The 14,723-nt window shown below is 45.8% G+C and overlaps 1 protein-coding gene across 1 annotated transcript in view; it reads left to right on the top strand.

Annotated features, from left to right (window-relative positions):
- Positions 1-343: 343 nt before the first annotated feature.
- LOC125956281 (muscarinic acetylcholine receptor DM1) overlaps positions 344-14,723 on the top strand; it is a 44,786-nt gene continuing 30,406 nt past the window's right edge. The window contains exon 1 of the mRNA XM_049688002.1: positions 344-401. The gene's annotated coding sequence lies outside the window, so the exon portion shown is untranslated. The remainder of the gene's footprint in view (positions 402-14,723) is intronic.

Genomic DNA, 14,723 nt, shown 5'->3' with positions numbered 1-14,723 from the left:
GCGCAGAGACCTGTAATCGCGAAGAGTGGAAAACAATTTTCGCGAATCCGCGCGACCGTACGCGCGTGTGTGAGTGCTTGTTGTGTGTGTAGAAGAGGAAGGGAAGTAGCGTCGCTCCTCCAGCTACTCGAGTTCCGTCGACAATGATGCTAACATACGGATGGCCTTGCTCGCGAGGTTGATGCTCGCGAGACCAGATCGACCGCGAGTCCGACGCGATCCTTCCGCGAGTGGTTGTGCCGTGCAGTGTTAAGTGGGGCGTTAGGTGGCACTTAAGGGGGGAACGGGGGGTTCCCAGGTAACCGATGCTTTTCTCGGCGTCTCGCATTGGTTCAGCAGCATGATGCTTTCGAAATGGAATCGCACAGAAGAGCCCACGAAGCCGCTGTTCATTTGATAAGGTAAGTCCTTGCCCGGTGGTGGTCGTAGTGATGCACGATTAGTTCAGTTCCAGTCCTGTTCCAGTCACTGAACACATTGTCCTTCCAATGGTGCGCCCCTTACTATTCCAAATGGACTGTGGTCGTAGGTCACCGGGACCTGATGAGCTTACTTGATGCAGCTTACCATTCCACCGGCTTGACTATCGGTTCCGATCTATTATCGTAGTTCCGCTTCCGGGCTACCCACGCACACCCACACACAGACTAGACTTGGTCGGTCCCTGGATGATGGACAGGCTCATTATCATAGAAATTAAATAACGAAGAAATGGAAATTAATGGAAAAATATTGCTTCTCGCATTGCCCCTGTGGTAGTAGCAATGCGATGCGATGTGATGCGATGCTCTACTCTGCGCGTAACAGACCGCATGGTCCCTTGCAGCGGATGCTTGGATCGAATGAGAGAACAAGGAGAGAAAAAAAGATCGAACTCATGAAAGATTAATTGAGCAAATGGAGCCTCCGCTAATGCTAACGACGACCAAGACGTTACCGTCGACCACAAGGTGCGGGTGCAGCGCTGCTGGGACATCTCGTTTGATATTTACTTCATTTTAAGCTTCTAGGCGCTCTAGGCGCACATGCCCTAATGAAAAAAAAATCGTTCGTCGATTCAGTTTCAGCGGAGAGTCGATGAAATGCAGACAATTTTTAGTAATTGCCACTATTAGAAACGATGGGATTTTTCGATGGGAGTTTCGACTCCTATTAAAAGCACTAGGACAACTGCGTAGTAATACAGTGTAGTTTATGTTCGTAGTTCATAAAAACTTTCACCAAGTGAGAAGTAATTACTAGCGAACAGCGATGGAAAAGTGGCGAAACTTGCTGGCATGCTAATGAGCTGCTTCAAAGTCACGTGCGCTTTTCATCACTCACCTTAACCGCAGGAACACCTACGGAATGTAGGACGGAACAGAGAAAAGCGAAAATAAGTTAGGTACGTTGATACAGGGTTTTCTGTTGAAAAGTGGGAGTCGGTTTTCGAATTGCTGTTCGAGGTAAGGAAAGTAGTCCTTTCGGAAAATTAAATGTAGCTTCGTGGGGAGAAGAACTCGCAAGACTCCCACACTTCTCGCACTGTCTGTTCGCCTTGCAGTTAACGGTGAATGTGTGGTTTGCGTGCAGATTGATTAGTTTTATTACTTCGTAGTAATATGAGTAAATACGACTGAATCATGTTACTCGTGAGTTTTACGATGAAAGGCGAAGAAATTGCTAGACTTACTAACCTGAACTTGAAGAGTAGTGTATTTTGGTACATTTTCCGAAATTCGAATAGACCAAAAGAAAAAGACGCCGTTCTCGTCAACAAACAAGACAGTTCGCGGAAAAAGTAAATGTGGTGCGTATGCTCAAGCAAATATTGCTACTAATTATTGAATTAGATTAATAAAATGAAACAAGGGCTACAGTGCTGGAATAGTCAAAGTAAAGGAAATAATGAATGAAAAAAACTAATGCAATGTAGGCAAAATATTTTGGAGGTAAATAAACTTAGTATATCTAAGTACAACTTCCACGGAAAATAAAATATACCTGAGAAAAATGTCAAGTACAAAGTCTGCGAATGAAAAGAAAAGTTAATAAAGCTTCCATTACTTAGCCAACGGTAAAGGCATACATTTAAGGTGCAAACTGGACCAGCGCTAATGCTGTTGTAGTTTTGTTTGCAAACAGTATCGTATGACAGCCAACAATTCCCTTATATCAAACTACAAAAGAATGGCATCGAACCATCGAACACCAAAGCGAGCGAACGAAGGGTGGACGAGACACACCGGGATTTCGCTTTTCAAATTTGCAACCCATTTTCCCACTCCCGACGGAGCGCTCTCTGTCCGGGCGAATTCCGCTAAAAAATGTGAATGCTGAATTTCAACTGCGTCGACGAGCGTGGCGTGGGGTAGCTTTGTGTTCACCACCGACCATTTTTATACCTGGTACCGAGGAGCGCTGGGCGGTGGGGGGGTTATGTCGGCCACCAGTCGTCGTCGTCGTCGTCGTCGTCGTCGTCGTCGTTCTCGTTGTTATCCTGTTCGCTGTGCGTTTCCCTTGTGTTATGTTTTTTGGTGTTTCGTTTTCGCCTTTTCCCCCTTCTGGCCTTGTTGCTGCATCTTTTACTTTCTCTCTCTCTCTCTCTCTCTCTCTCTCTCTCTCTCTCTCTCTCTCTCTCTCCTTCTCTCGCTCGGTTGAAACAATGTAATCGTTGCAAATTGTTGTCATACTTTCTCAACATCCAGCATTTTTTGAATCATCAAACGGTTGCTTGGCCGCCTTCGTAGCCCGCTCGCCGTTGGGAATGCTTTATGCTGGTTCGCTGCTTATGCTGCTCGCTCTTTACATTGCTGGTGGTGCTGGCTGGTTGGCTGGCTGGTTGGCGAAGGAAAACATATTGCCAACCTAGGCTAGCCATCCCTTGTGCTTGTTGGTTTATGTTTTTCCTCCAGCAACCACACAGTCATCATGTGAGCGCGCGTGTGTGCGTGTGTTTGTGTGTTTCCTAGGTTACCGAAGGCGACAGTTTGGAGTTTTAGTGTTTTCTCTGTTGTTTCGGTGTGCAACTTTTCACTAGAATTACATAACCAGTTTTTTTTGTTATTGTTGCGCTGTTTCCGTGTTTTAGTTGACCAAAATGCTTAACAAAAAAAGCCCCAGTCACCGTTTAGCAAGCGACAAACGTTCACGCGCAGAACAGAATTCCGGGGCCAAGACTCCGCCTGTCGCCAATTCGGGAGGCCTACTACGGTGCACGTTCGCGGTTGTAAGAGGTTCTTGGTTACTTCCTTTGCCTCGTACCGATGGACCTTTGTGGAGCGTGTCGCAAGAATGAGCAGTCAATATTTGACGAGCCCATTTTGGAGCAAATTTACTTTCACACCCGAGGTGAATGAGCGCCACGTGCGGTGCCCGTGTGCGGTGAATATCATCCTTATGCTCGTGCTATGCGATGTGCGATTGAATTGTAAAGCCTGCAACCTGCGGCCTGGTTGCCGTTGGCCGTTCGTTCGTTCGTTCGTTCGTTCGTTCGTTCGTTCGATCGCTTCCTTTCACTCGGTGACACAACCAGTACAGACGCCTACCCACCCCCAAGGGGAAATATCACATTCTACCATATTAATGCTACATGGGTTTTATTTTGTTGTGTTGAAAATGTTATGTTTTCGATTTACCTCTTGTGGTGCGACTTTGTTTGGAACGTCAGACACAGGCCGGGCGCCCAATACGCTGATGCTCGGTTCCTCGAGGGAATAGAGGACGAATTGAATATGTATTGAGGGTTTCAATGGTTCAACGTTCTGTTGTGACACGTGGCACGGTTCGTAATCGGCTGGCGTGTTCGCCTATTACCGGAACACCAAAATACCTTTGGCGGTTGTTTCCATGTTTTAAGGAGTTTGAACGGATCATCTCGACGTGTTTTTGTGTTTTATCATTTCACTAGATCCGCGATTGGTCACACGGAAGACGTAATATGTGGCCGAGTTGAATTATGATTTGCTCCTTCCAACCATATTGCAACTGGATGGTCCTGGATCGGCAACCCGCGGGGTTGGACTGATAGGTTAAGATGACACCCTCTGACCTTGTCACTCTGTTTACCCATTGTGTAATGAACCAACGAACGCCTACCTCTCTTTGGGCCACAACCTTTGTTTCCTTCCCCTCCTGTAGATAAGCCAATGTAAATGCGCTTCTTGAGGTATTTAATGTTTCATTCCCTCATCCAGTCTGTCGCTCTCTCTCTCTCGCTCTCTCTCTCGCTCTCGATTTCGATGCGACCTCCTCCATCATTCACAATGACATTTTGACTGGCCGGTACCCGAGGGGTTGATAGGTCGGATTGATGGACGTCACAAACGTTGTTAAAATTAGATAGCTCTGTCAATCATCGGGAACGGTAAGGGCTCCTGAGGACTGTCCTCTCCCCTCTCTCACCCCTCTCAAACCAGACAGCTAGGTCCCGGGTACCCGGGACCGGTCCATTATTGTCTTGCCATTTGTGGCCACCGGAGCAGACAGGTCGGGCGGGGGGGGGGCGAAAGGATTTGTTCGCCAAAAGGGCTGCTGCAGGCCGCCAGCACCGGGCACCAAGGTTTTGTTTGGCGAAGGAAGGGATTTATTAAATTTTACCTTTTCCTGTGCGCGGTTCCCATCCGGTCCAGCGGTGGTGTCACGGGTTGGAGGCTAGTGTACCGGACCGCAGCCTTGGCACCGGGTCCGGAGCAGATAAGGGGCCATCTTAGGAGGTTTTAGCTTTGGGTCAATAGGTTGGAATTTAATATGATCCGTTTAAATAAGACCGCAGCCACAGCAGCAGCAGCGATGGCAGCCGTTTTCATGTCAAGCGGCATCATTGTTGGTTGATCCAAGGGCAAGAGGGGCAACGGGGGTTTTGGGACATTTTAATGCATTCAGCACAAACCGGGGGTCAATCGGGGACCGACCGGCAGGCTGTTGTCGTTGCCACGTGTGATTATGTGTGCTGGCTGCTGTGTGCCTGTGTGTATGTGTGTGTGTGTGTGGTTGTGGGAATGATTTGGGGTTTGTTCGGTTATGAATATGTTAATAAAATTATCACAATTCATGCTGCGCGCAGGTCGCCAGGTCCAATGCTCGGGCATCCGGGGATTAGGCCCAAGGCCGCTTACTCCGTCCTTCCCCTCCCCCCTTCCAACTGGTCGGATCGTTATTAAAATGAAAAGGGCTGCATGTTTACAGCAGCCTCGATAGCAGTGAGTTCGGGTTAATGGTTCTATCGGATCAGCTATTGTGGTATTGGTTCACCAAACCGATAAATGTGTTTATCATTGAGGACACTTAGTCGTGATTCGACTTAAAACATGTGCCTGGGAGACAGTTTTCATGGTGCATCGTTTTGTGTTATGCGGGATTAGTATAAAATGCAAACAAAGCATAAAGCAACAACACGAACTTTCCCTCACGAACCAAAAAGATAAAAAAGATATTACTTGAACAAAAAGAAAAAAGACAATGTTTCATGAGCGGTTAGTGACGTCTAGATGAGCACATCTGTCCAGAAATGGTCTGCATGTTTTAGAGCAAAGCAAAGAAAGGACGTTTTGCATTAAATTATGAATCGTGTAGGGAAGGGCTTTGTTAACGGCTCAGAAACGTCGATCAAAACTAGAAGCGGCATATGAAAGTTGCTAAGATACGCCGATGCTGGGTTGACCTGTTGAAACAATTCAAACCATTGGCTTAAACCATTGGCGGACAACACAATCGATAACAGTTAATAGTTTAGAAGCATACTTTGGATGAAAAATGACCGAAACGGCGTGGGATATATGATTAACTTCGCATAAACCTGTCGAAAATCTTTTGTACTTTTTCTCCGTCGACAAAAGGTATAATATCTGTGCTGAATACAGTGACCGGCATAAGTAAAAGCCCAGCCCTTGATTTTTGTAGATTTTTGACTATAAATCCTACATTTTCTATCGTATCCGGCAAGTGTTGTGGTTTTCTTGAAGGTTTAACATTCCTTTTTCAGTTTCACTAGCTTTCATCTCGATTGGATTGATAACAAATTTTTGATAAATGTTTAAATGAGAGATGGTCGATCACAGATGTGACAAAAGTAAAAGCCCACCTACAATGAAATTTCCTTAACAATTAATATGGTCCATCCTTAGCTCAGATTTTAAGTTAAAGGTGTTTTGGCATGACGTCTACACGATTTCAGGTGTATTGAGGTTCAAACTTGTTGAATAACTTCCAAAAAAATATTTTTTTTGATAATAACATAATTCTTAATGAAATTTTTATCTAAAATTTCCCACAAATTCTTGATCCGTTAAAAATCTTGGCTTTGAGAAGACCATTTGAGAAGGGGAGTGACACGGGAACATTAAAAAATATTAGTTATTTTAGCAGCATGTTTAGGATCACTGCCCTGTTGCATAACAAAAGTGCTTTTAAATGGGCTTATTCGTACTGAGTCCATCAAATAGTTATTAAGGGTGTCAACATAATTTTCGCAACCCATAATACCATCATTTTCTTTAAATTGTCCACAAGAGCCATGGAAAATCCATCCAGCAACTTCATACTACCACCTCCGTGCTTGATTATGACCGGTACATTACGTTCTTGCAAACCATGGTTTATTTTCGCCAATCTCTTTCGTGATAGTTTATATTAAATGTTTCCATTTATGATTTGTCAGACTATAGAACATTGCTCTAGCTTTCTTTTAACTTGGTTACACATTTCCGGGTGAAATTCAAATGTTTAACCATATTTTTGGCTTATAAACGGAAGACTTTTAGCATACGCACTCTTGTACTCATGTAGAGCTATTCTAATGTGACATAGTTTGCTCCAAAATAGACAGCGACAGGGTTTTCATGATGGAATAGATAGTTAATTCTAACGATTTCCTAATCTCCGGAATGGTTTGTATCATTTGTTCGATCATTCGTCTTCCCAGAACGTCTGGTTTTATATCTCATTTACTAATCTGATGAACATTGGTGATTAGTCATGATGGCATAAAGGCATCCCCTACTAATAATATTTTTTCTGCTAATATCTGTTGAGACACATGATTGAATCAATGCTGCATAAGAAGATTTCTGGCATGAAACGATTTTGTTTCCTCCCATACACCCATTCCTTTAGCGAAAACCCGTGCCCAATCGACTTACTACTGGAACTACTACGATTGATGGATTAAATTACTGCAACCAATAATGGGGAAGGGGGCGGGGGGAACCTAAAACTTTAAAACAGATGTAAACTAAAGGCCTTACAAAGATATACTAACCAGAGGGCTTTAGTAGAGTCACAATAATATTTATTGTAAAGTGGGCTTTTACTTTTGTCACATCTGTGATCGACCATCTCTCATTTAAACATTTATCAAAAATTTGTTATCAATCCAATCGAGATGAAAGCTAGTGAAACTGAAAGAGGAATGTTAAACCTTCAAGAAAAACACAACACTTGCCGTTTACGATAGAAAATGTAGGATTTATAGTCGAAAATCTACAAAAATTTAGGGGTGGGCTTTTACTTATGCCGGTCACTGTAATACTTGTTTGGATACTTAACTTACAATTTAAATCCTAAATTAACAAACTGTTAGCTAAAAGTAGTGGCTACCGAACGGACAACATTTTCTATCGCGATTGTCGTTGTAGTTGAAATGAATCAATTTAATGTTCCAGATAAGGATCAAAAAGCACTCGTCGTCCATTCCGCTTTTCCATGTTACCATGCTCTGCAGTTCACCCACCAGCGTGTGTAAATGAGCTATCGCCGGTATAATAGTCCCCTAAAATACCGTCAAGTAGCGCAGCGGAGCGCATCGCATCCATTCCACCTCTTTGTCGTCATTGTCATCGTTTTGTATACACACGTTATGATCCCCCCCCGTCACTGTAATTGGCGAACGTGTGCGCGCACGTGTGTGTGTGTGTTTGTCGCGCAACGGTGGGGTCAGGTGGTATGGAAATTATTTCGATATTGTTAAGCCCGCACTCGTATGCACTTATCATCAATTTCCGGCTGACAAAACATTGCACCATAAATCATAAGCACGCGGCTTCGACTGGCTGCCGACGGTTTTATGTGCGCGCCGCGTGACTGCGCCACTGTGGGTGGCCCTGACAGTGACATACAGTCAGTGCTGCTTGAGAAAATGGATGGATATTGTGCCGGGTGACCCTGGTTGTCAACACCTCCCCAGCACGCCCGAGTGTTCGCCGCGACAGCTGTCCTGTTGGTGTTTTCACTTAAACAGAATGCGTCTGCACGGAGTTGCTTCGCTTTGTAATAGTATATTACACTTTACACAATGACGCGTTTACAGTTCAGCGTTTGTGAATTCGTACACGATGCTCCAGATCTTAAAGATAATAGGATCGGTTGATTGTAGATTCAATTGATATTCCTATCAATTAGATGATTTGATTCACAATGCGGAAACCAAGCAAAGGGTCTCAGTCGCGACCCAGTTTTGCTTTGTTCTTCCGTTAAGTGAACGGCAAAGGCGGTTAAGGCCAAAACGGTGGCATTGTTCGCCCAGACTGGTGCCATAAGCATAAGAAAGCATCCACTCCAGCAATAGCGGAGTCGTGCCAGTGGAGAAAGTGCTCGAGGAAACCAAACGTAAACATGGAACACTCCGTCAATCAAACGAACGACTGCATTCAAGGGAAAATCCTGTTCCTGCCGCTGTTATTCAAGGTTAGTTTCAACATCCCGTACAGAGGATTAAATCATTGCTTTCGTCGTGACTTTCGAGTGCATCCTCCAGGGCGTAGCGGTGCTGCTACCTGTGGGACTCGCTTCGCTCGCTGATGTGACTCTCGGCTTCAAAACGGTCAACGGTGTAGACGCCGTTACGGTGGGAGTTGCCAGGGAAATGCACTCACACGCAATGCTCCAAACATCACTTCGCAAGTGTTCACCATTGTAGACGGTCCCGTTCCTTGCCGCGCATCCTTGTGACTGCCGCGTATCCTTGGGTTTCGTGGCGTTTGGCTCAAAACTGGGACGCTGAAATGAAGAAGTTCCTCCGGCGTTCCACGTCCCCGGCCCCGAGGGTGCTACTGCTTCCCGGTACTGCTATCTGATTCGGGGTAAAAGCAGCACCAGCAGTAGCAGCAGCAGCAACAGCAGCAAGCAAAGTACTACTCTACGTGTTCTGCTCTTCTCACCAACCAAACGTGGCACTACCTTATCTCGTGGTCCGTGGTTCACGGTAGAGGGAACGTACGAAAGATCGAGGAGAGCGGATGTCAAGCTTGACGGCAGCAACGGCACACGATAGCAGCGGCACATTGTGCAGTCAAGGACATGACTGGAACACTGAAGCATACAGACACTCGCACACAGGCACAAACAGGCGACGAGGCGTGGTCGCTGGTCGGAAGAGCAGACACGGTGGGCGGTGGTGCTGTGTGAAAAGTCTTTTCGCATTGTTGAGCGCTAAACGTGCCCGGTATGCAAACGGGCGACAGGCAACGGGAAAGCACTAAAGATGCAATCTCGAAATTTGGAGAGGAAAATATTGTAAATTATAAATTTCGCACTCCAGCATCGGTTCGGTACCGCGCAAGGTAAAGCACATGAACCGAAGTGAACACTGTGCTGGCCGGATGGTTTATGTTTATGCGACAACTGCGAGAGCATGCAATGATCAATAACGAAAAGTGTCGGAGTTATGTACTTCAAGTCTCGAGTTTGTCGGTTGTACAGAATAGTATGATTGGCCAGGAAGAGACATTACTGTTGTTTCGAAATGACTGTTGGATCTGCTGGTAGGAAGCCTGTTTCTGCTCGGTTGGCTCTACCGCAATCGATAACCACTGCAGTGAGCTTTTGAGTAAAATATATATATTAGAAGGGTGTGACGAGAGTTTACAGGGCCCGAGTTGAACGTAAATCAGCTGTAGATCTGCCGTAGCGCTCTCTCTCTCTCTCGGTCCATGCGACAGGTCATGTGCCGGTTAATAATAAATCCATGCTGCTATGTTGTGTTGGCAGGTGTAACATATCGCCAAAATAACGATTTTTCAGTTAAATATGCATCTAGAGAGCAATTTAGCTGATTATGGCATGGGATCGGTTAAAACTAATAATAAAAAGAGGTGACATTAATACAGAAGCAACGCAAATTGTAAGTTTATCATTTAATTAAAAGCTCTATTCATTTCATTTTGGTTAAAATTCAATTTTAAACCAATCGCTCAACGTTCTGTTTGAAGATCTATTTATCGTGCTTAGTTGAAACCCGAAAAACCAAGCAGGCAAGCAAGAAATGAAAAAAAATTCATCAAAGGTTACTTGGACAAATTCATCAAAGGATTTGACACCGCTTAGTGCAATCAAAGGTAACTCGATGCACAGCCGCAAAGAAAGTGACACGAAGTAAAAGTTTTACATTTATAGTAGGAATTGACAAAATTGTCTTTGTTGTATTGTCTTTTAAAGAATTGTAGGAAAAAAACTGTGTCGTTGGGAAAAAAATTTCTTCCCCAAAATAGACACCATTAGATTATATTAGTTGGCATTTCATTGGGTCTCTCACATCTGCAATAATCAAACAAGTCGCTCATCTTGCACTCTTCATAAACGATGGCCAATATAATCAGCTCCGCTTCACTTCATTAGGACCTCTTCCTGATGTCGACAATGTACAAGCGATCGATATAAAGGGCCCTATTGCGAGTGTCTTGTCTTGCAAACGAGACTGCCTTACTACTGCTGAAAAAACTTAGCAGTCTTGTATAGCTTTTATGAATGAACTTGTGATTTTTTACAGCCTGATTTCAAAACAAATACTAATACTACCAAATTAATCACCAACACAAGTAAAACCCAACATCCTTCGGTCCAATGGCAACGCGACTTTCAGTCTCGTTTTCAAGACTCAGAGTCTGGTAGGTTTTGGCACCAGACTCTGAGTCTTGAAAACGAGACTGAAAATGGTATATTTTTTCGGCTTGGTCGTAGTTGCCATTGGAGCGAAAGATGTTGGGTTTTACTTGTGTTGGTGATTAATTTGGTAGTATTAGTATTTGTTTTGAAATGAGGCTGTAAAAAATCACAAGTTCATTCATAAATGCTATACAAGACTGCTAAGTTTTTTCAGCAGTAGTAAGGCAGTCTCGTTTGCAAGACAAGACACTCGCAATGGGGCCCTATTACTCGAATCTTATGCCTTATTGTAAGCGCTCCTAATGCCTTCCATACGTTATGTCAGGCATGTCAGGTGTTTACGGTAACGCGCGTTAATACACATTCAATCCATGCTCGCCCTCCATGAAAATGCACACTACTATTGCGCACATTTATCACCAATAATGGGCCTCACTGAGCCTCATTGTGAATGCTATCCGAGCGTAGCTTCTGTCGCTCTTAGATACCATGGCCTCCTTGGGTCAACAACTTGTTCGTGCCAATCATTGCAAAGCTTTACCAAGCAACCAACCAACCAACCAACCAACCAACAGCCTATGTCAGTGAGGACGTGATGGTTGACAGTCTTGGAATATGCTGCTGCTCTCGAGTGCTGCTGCTGCTGCTGCGATAGAGGACCGATGATGGAGCTGCTATACAAATGACACTAATCCTAACCGAATGGGACATAACCGAAATGATTCTCCTAACCACCACTACGTGACACACTCCCACTGAGGGTGTGCCAGTGTGTGTCTCTGTGTGTCTGTGTGTTGCTATCTTCTCTGCTTGTCCTTGTACTCTTCTAAATCATTCCCAGAACCCCAGCCACGGGCCATGTTCATGTTGCGTCTCGATTTACTCACTGACACTGCTCAACGAAGGGCTGGGCCCTTTGCAGTGGCCGCAGTAACCGGAGCGCCGCTATATATGCAAATGTCCTGGACAAGCGAGCATGCGAAGGTTTGCATTTGCAAATCGGACAAAATGTAAAACTCCGGACCATTGTGTCGCATTTCCGGATCCGGTGGAATCGGTCGGCGTATGTTTGTGGAGCGGCCCTTTTTTTTTTTGTTAACCGGGTCACCCGGGGACTAATGTGCAAACACATAATTTACGAGCACCATCCCCTGACGGCCGCATCGAATCAACATTACTGCAACCTGTTTGCACCGAAATCGAATCGACACGAAACTTTGTGTGAATTGCAAATCCTTCCCACCCTCTGCACCCTGCCATCCTTCCAGCCCCTAAGCTCTGGTGGTCGTGCGTGTCTCCCTTTGTGTGTGTGTGTGTGTGTGTGTGTGTGTGTGTGTGTGTGTGCGTGTGCGGTTCCCATTCCGGAGTGGGAACGTAGCGGTAATTGAATTTGTATTTGCTCGCCCAATGCAAACTGCATCAAGGCATCCATGCTGCTGTTTGCTGGTTATTTTTCCACTTTCCTGGGCATGTGTGTATGTGTGTGGCCAGGGAAGAGGGAAGGTGGAGAATGGCTGCAGATGCGACACGATATTCGTTTCTCTCTCTCTCTCTCTCTCTCTCTTCCGTTTTCGATCATGCAGAGCGGTCCTCAAATTATTCTTATAATTTGTAGGTCGTGTGCCACGCCGGTTTGTGCGAGGGGGGAAGGACCATAAGCCCCCACCCCCTTGCCATAATCGTACATCATCCTGGCATGCGGTACCGTGGTTCGCGCGCATTCCTGTTCGTGTACTCGGAAATCGGATTAAAAACATGGTAAATTGGAAGCTCTGCCCAGTTCGGCGCGCCAGGGCGAGGTAACTGAATTGGCCAGCAGACGATTTATTACTCTGCCGGGGCGCTCGCTAGTGGCCAGAGTGGCATGAGTCGATTAGGAATGGCAGTGTTAGTGTGGAGCTGCAGCCGCTTTATCCCGCTTTTTATCCCATGTAATACTCAAGTGAGCATACAATGAGGGATATAAATACGGGAAAGGTCCTCCAAAGGGACGTAAAGGTATTTAAATCGGGGTTTAAATGTTCTTTATGAAAAAAGCGACCAGTACTTTTAGTTATTTCTATAAATTCCTCACGTTCATTTCCAATGTTCAACAGATTTAAATTCATTTTCTTGCTAGTTCTTGAATATGTAACTAAAGTGCTTCATTGTCGAATGATCTAATGATTTACTGAAACATTAAATGCAAACCGATCATAGCCGTTTACCCATAGACCGCTGAAAGCCTTTCCGTGTTCCGGATAAAGGTAGGACTGGTGCTCCTTCAAGTATTGCGTGGACATCAGGAAAGCCACAAATTAAGCAGAAGCAAAATGCAAAAAAAAAAACGAAAAAAGAGGCTGCTGCTTGCCAGCACAGAACACATTTTAAGCACGTTCCGTCGGTCCGAGATCCGTGGAAGTATGCTGGCCACTGGCAGTGGCAGTGGAAGCGGCAGGCGTTGGCACGCGCGCTCACTACACGCCCAGCTCGCAATCGGACATGCACCAGACAGCAAGGTGCCAACGCCCCCTGTTCGGCCACCCCCTTCATTTTTCATTCGCGTCACTTTCAGCCCCATGCGGCAGGGGGTTAGTTAAAGGGTGAAACGACGGAACGTGTCAAGTTGACCGTGAGACACAACGACGATGGCATCGACTATAACCTGGCGTGTCACGAACGAACCCAGTTCATTCCAATGTCGCCGCCTTTGAGGCCACGGACGAAGGATGCATCAAGGGGACAGAGAAACAGTTTTAGCCTTACCCGGCCGGCGGTTGCCAAGGTTGATACGCTGCTTAACAATGTCTTTTTGATTGCCGGACAGATTAATCGTCGGTTAACTGTCCGGGTGCCACTGCCGGCCAGCCGGCGGTAGTCTCCTGGAATGGTCTGGCAAGTTTGGATATTAAATTTGAAGCCCCCGTAGCGCCTTGCCGGGGTGGAGAGAAACGCGAGAAAAAAAAACCCCGCGTGGGATAAAACACCGGAACCGAGATTGAGCGCAGCACTGACAGCTGCCGAAGTTTGCGCCAAGGGAGTGGTTAGCCCTTTTACCCGGGGCCCCCGGTGTTCCGCCTGTTCCGCGTCTTTCGCCAACGGGAAAGACTTGTTTCCTTTCATCTCTGCACCAGCCGAGGAGCACGATAGGAACGGTAGATAGCCAGATGGGAGTGGTGGTAGAGGGCAAGTGAAATATGATTTGATGTTCCTGGCAACCTGATAGTATCCATCACCATCACGTGCCTGCAATGTTCTTGCCCCGGTTGTGTGTTTTTCTTTTCTTCTTTTTTGTTTCGTGTTCCTGTTCCCGCTTCCCAGCACCAGCAAACACCGACCGGAGTGTCTTTCCTTAGGTTCGGTCCGGAGCGGTCCGGTGATGGATGAGCGAAAGATGATGTCAATGTGGTACGAGCCACGGGACTGCACAACGATCTCCTCTCTATTTCCCCGGTTTTCCCAGCCCGACTCCTGTTTTCTTGTGAACGAGCCGAGACCATGAACAACGGGATGAATATATTAAATTTCCAGAAAACTCAAACACCAACGATGGATGATGCGAGGGGCGGAAAGCTCGCTCCAGACACTCGCCAGGATGACCTGCAAAGCTAACTTGGAGTCGAGGCAGACGTGACAGATGAAGGCAATGGGAACGTTGCACAATTAATGGGTCTCCAACAATGGATGCAAACAAACCTGCTCTAAATGCATCCCATTTGGGATGCTCTCCCTCGGTCTCGGTGCTGTTGTGGCCATCACTAGTTTCCGACGCTTCAGAAGCTATCTGAGACTTGGCAGATAGCCGCATTTGGCAAGCGCTGGTGCTCTGAATGATCTCATCCCCTTTCAGTAAAACATCAAAAATGATCGTCTAGCAAATTTCAAGT

Source organism: Anopheles darlingi, chromosome 3, assembly GCF_943734745.1.
Source record: "Anopheles darlingi chromosome 3, idAnoDarlMG_H_01, whole genome shotgun sequence".
NCBI lineage: Eukaryota > Metazoa > Arthropoda > Insecta > Diptera > Culicidae > Anopheles > Anopheles darlingi.
Note: the sequence above shows the minus strand (reverse complement) of the source record. Positions and strands in the feature narration are given on the sequence as shown.